This window comes from Montipora capricornis, chromosome 14 (assembly GCF_036669925.1).
Source record: "Montipora capricornis isolate CH-2021 chromosome 14, ASM3666992v2, whole genome shotgun sequence".
In the NCBI taxonomy this organism is placed as follows: domain Eukaryota; kingdom Metazoa; phylum Cnidaria; class Anthozoa; order Scleractinia; family Acroporidae; genus Montipora; species Montipora capricornis.
Genome location: NC_090896.1, coordinates 24,169,634 through 24,174,633, shown reverse-complemented (window position 1 = coordinate 24,174,633; position 5,000 = coordinate 24,169,634).

Here is a 5,000-nt window from a genome sequence, read left to right as displayed (position 1 = left end):
GGTTGGGCAATGAGTAAATACCTTCCAACTGGTTGTTTTAGATGGATGGCTAAAAACCAGATTGATAAGATAGACCTAGCCAAGTATAAAGAAGATAGCAATAAAGGTTTAATACTAGAAGTCGATTTGGAATATCCCAAAGAATTACACGATCTACATAATGATTATCCGCTAGCACCTGAAAAGGTTAAAGTTAACAAAGACATGCTTTCTAATTATTGTCAAGAAATAGCCAATAAATTCAATGTATCAACTGGTTTAGTTCATAAACTGATACCTACATTAAGCAATAAAGAAAAGTACGTTCTTCATTACAGAAACCTTCAATTATATACCGATCTTGGTTTAAAAATAACTAAAGTCCATCGAGTACTTGAATTTAATCAGTCACCATGGTTGAAGGAATATATTGATTTCAACACTGAGAAAAGAACTAATGCCAAAAATACTTTTGAGAAAGACTTCTTCAAGCTCATGAATAATTCCGTATTCGGGAAAACAATGGAAAACATCAGAAAACGAGTAGATGTCAGATTAGTGACTGATGAAAACAAACTATCAAAAATGACTGCTAAACCAACATATGTTAGCAGCAAGATCTTTAATGAAAATCTAGTAGCAGTGCATAAAATAAAAGAAACATTGTATTTAAACAGGCCGGCATATGTTGGTATGTGTATCTTGGATCTAAGCAAGACATTAATGTATGATTTTCACTACAACTACATCAAACAAAAATACAAAACAAAAGCTAAATTACTTTTCACAGATACTGACAGTCTAACATACGAAATAGAGACTGAAGATGCTTATAAAGACTTTTGGAATGATAAAGATAAATTCGACAACAGCGACTACCCCGAAAACAGTCCATTCCATGATAAAACAAATAAGAAAGTAATCGGCAAATTTAAAGATGAGGCCGCTTTTTTACCAATAAAAGAGTTTGTCGGTTTGAGATCTAAAATGTACAGTTACATAAAAGAAAATGACAAAAATGAAAAGACTGCTAAAGGTATCAAAAAAAATGTTATCAAAAAAGACCTAAAACATGAAGATTATAAAAGAACTCTGTTCAACAATGAACAATTATATCACAAAATGAAAACCATCAGGAGTGAATTACATCAAATAGGAAGTTATGAGCTAAATAAAATATCATTGTCGTGCTTTGATGACAAAAGATATATTAACAACAATGGAATCAACAGTTATGCCTATGGGCATTATAAAGTACATTGAAATTGCATAACTTATCGCACATTAATGGTCAAAAACGAATCATTCTGAAAAAGACACCGAAATTGCATAACTTATCGCACATTAAGGTCAAAAACGAATCATTGCAAAAATATGAGATCATAAATACGAGATCAATAATTGGTAGCCATTAAATGGAAATAGGAGTTGGGTTGGTATGAGACCATTTTTGAAAAAATGGTCTCGTACCCCCAACTTCTATACTACTCACCACACCATCGAAGCACGCTGCTGAATGCAGGCGAATTTTTATAATATTTAAATAGAGACCTATTACAAATATTGAAAGCTAATCGATTTAAGATGGGCGCTTACTTAGAATGGGCGTTTAGACTTAAACACAGTTTATCAGCACTACTCAAAATGAGTGCTTAGACCTAAATACGGTGGATGATATATATATTTAGCAAAGCCTAAAAGCGGAGCTCCCGGATTGTTTATTCTTACTGACTGTAGGATTAGTGAAAATAAAAGGCTTTGGAACTGTCTGCCTTTTGGTTTTCCCGGATATTGCTTAATTATATATCATTTTCTTCGCTGCCTAACTAGTGAATTCTACGGTTAATTTCACCTGAAAAACCGACTGATCGCATGAATCACGAAGCAGATGAGTGTGATATCGGTTTTACCAGCGAAATCTACTGTCGAATTCACCAGTTAGGCAATTAATTTTCTTGAATCTCAAGAGTTTTAAGAGAAAACAAGCAAAACCTCAGCAAGCGAACGGAAAAGGAAAGAAGCCATTTCAGGGCCGATCGTCAAAAGCCAGCGAATAGGAATCACGCTAAAATTAGAAATCACAGACATACTATAGCTCGTGATGTGACAGATCGTACTTTATTTATTCCACTTTATCTCTGAAAAGGAGATCATTTACATTTTGATGTGTTTCATTCAAACACGCCAGGATAATGATAAAACAAACTTCTATGAGGTATAGGAAGAATGAATATTTAACAATTATTCCATGAGCGCGAGTTGGGTATCAGCTGATAGATAGCCAACGAGGCGCGTTTAGCGCCGACCAATTCTTCTACTAAAAACGCTTGAAATTATGGATAAATCTTCCCTACCTTATTTTGTAAATACAAGAAAACTGATGCGTGCAGTTACTGATATTTGTAGAGCATGGTGTAATAGCTCATATACCATGATGGCTAAGCCACTAGAAATGCATTATCCCATGTCGGATATCCATAAAACTGTACCTATTAACAGAACATATAAATGAAAAATAACTGCAAATTAATCAGTTATTTTCGATTAATATTCAGACAGACAACGAAACCAGGCTTAAGTATATGCCATATACGATGATGTGTGCAGTTCCAGATGTTATTTTGAGAATTGCGTAGACAGCAGATATCGTTTGACATTTTTGGAAAACGCGTTAACTATACATTTAAAATTTTCAAAAATCTCTCCTATAGGCTTTGAACTTTGTCAAAAGTAGAAACCTGTTGGATAATATGAAAAGCTTTTGAAAAATCCATGGATACTACACCCATTAGTTCGTGCATAGTCCTCCATCCTCAGTAATTTCTAGGATAGATGTTTCACAACTGAATAATCTTCTGTAAGCACTAATGTATTCCGACTAGATTTCATCACGGACGTCTCCAACCTGTGCCGCCAAAAGTCTCTCCAAGCGTGTTATCAAGAAAGGGCCTGTCACAGGTCTATAGTTGACTATATTATTATCATTTTTTTTTTTTGAACAGAAGAGTCGCTTGTTCCATTTCCCATAGCAAAGTTGCTCTAAATAGGCATTTATAATCTCGATTATTGGCAAAGCTATCACCGATGCAGACTTCATGATCAGCCATTGTTTGCGCTTGATGTGTGTTTATTTTTCCAACAATTTATCGATTTGCTCCTCGTTTGTGTACTGAAATCTGAGATGCCTCGTCTCTCCTGTTAAGTTTATAAAGAGCTATGATACTTGGATAATCAGCAAAATCCCTCCCCATAATAAACCTCATTGGTGTACAAAACACTGTCAGCTGTCAGCTGTCCGCACAAAGTGATCACAAATCACATCACTTATGACACTACTGTACTCTTACAATGATTTCGTTTGCCAGTTGAATATTCTCCTTACGGCTAAGAAAAGGACATTTGAATGAAATAAATGAATGAGTCGATGAATGAAATAAAGCCATATATTTGAAGTGGAATAGTTTAAATTGTCCAGGTAAGTGCGAGGGTCACTTTTCTCATTTGCTAAAAGGATATTACGCACTCTTCATAATTTTCATGTGTGTAATCTGTCGTGAACGTCTTCCATAGTTTGTTTCGATGGCTAATGGCTTTACTCCATGTCTGGTTCATTTATAGGACTTGATTTTCCTTGATGTGTATTTTTTTGCAGGCGTCTTTTCTTTCAAAACTGATCCTAATATAATGACTCGAGGGCAATTTGCATATCTCGTAGAAAGATTTCCTTGAGTAACTAAAGTTTTTTATAGTTCGAACGTAAACCCAAAGGCCGGATATTTAAAAGAAGACTAAGCCCTCTGAAACCCATGACTAATGTATTTAATTTAAAGCGAATCAATGTGAAGGAAATCTCGCGTTAAAAATATCCTTTATTATCGCTGATTCATAATTGCATGAGCGACGTTGGAACTGCATAGTATTTACACGAAAACAATTAATCCAATAAAACGTAGATGTAAAATTCTCCAGTGAACAATTTGCAAAACTTATATTTCAAGGTTACATTTAATATATCTGTTTGGGCCTTAAAAAGCTAAATTAAAATAGCAATTTTGGAGCGAAATGCAATGAAACAATATTATTCAAGTGCTACAATAATTATTCTGGAACAAATGGTGTGAATGTGACGGATGTTAAATATTAAACCATTGACAAGTACAATTTTTCCTTGGTTGCTCCTTAATACCTTAATACCCCTGCAGGAAGTTTAGTTTGGACTAAAGTCGAGATAATTTCTTCTTATGTCCAGGTAACCTGAACATCCTGAAGAAAATCTCTTGCTAGCTGTCAATATTGCTTTCGGATGTCAATATTGAGAATTCCTATTGTATAGGGCTCATCGTTTTGGAAAACAGACACTTAAGTTCGCTACGCTTTTTTAACGAGTGGTTAAATAATGGTGAGGACTCCACGACTTTTAGGGTTTTGTTCGTGACGCCTAGTTAGCAATAGCATATCCCAAATGCCGAATTCAAATTCGAGTTTTTGCCGAGCCAGATCAGATTTCCGGGGACTAGATAAAGCCTTGTGGTTTGTGTTACCACCCGACATCAACGACCTTAAAGTTTTCCAACGGAGGACATCTCATCCAAAATCAGCCATGTCTGATAACAAGGTTACCTGATACCCTTAGGCTTAAATTCAGCTTTCTCTTTCTATTCAGTCTCACCTAGGACGTTACTTTGTTCTTGCATTTTTCTGAGATGGGGGTTATGTTTACATTGGTAGCTTCGGTGACACACGATATTATGGACATTTTGTTTATCTGTGGAAAAGCAGTATTTTTTATGGCTTTCATGCATGCGTATAAGCAATGGAAGTCTGCCACTTTTTTGTTCACCGGTCTTCCTTCTTTGCTATTTTTCTTTTGCTCCTCGGAGGCACAAAAGAAGGCTTTAGGGATCGTTTTAATACATTTACTCAGTTGTCTGACGGTTTTACTAACTTTAGCCAACTGATAAAGTATCCAGTATCGAAATGGTCAAAGAATGGCCGTCGTCTAGGCAAATTTCCCTTTCGTA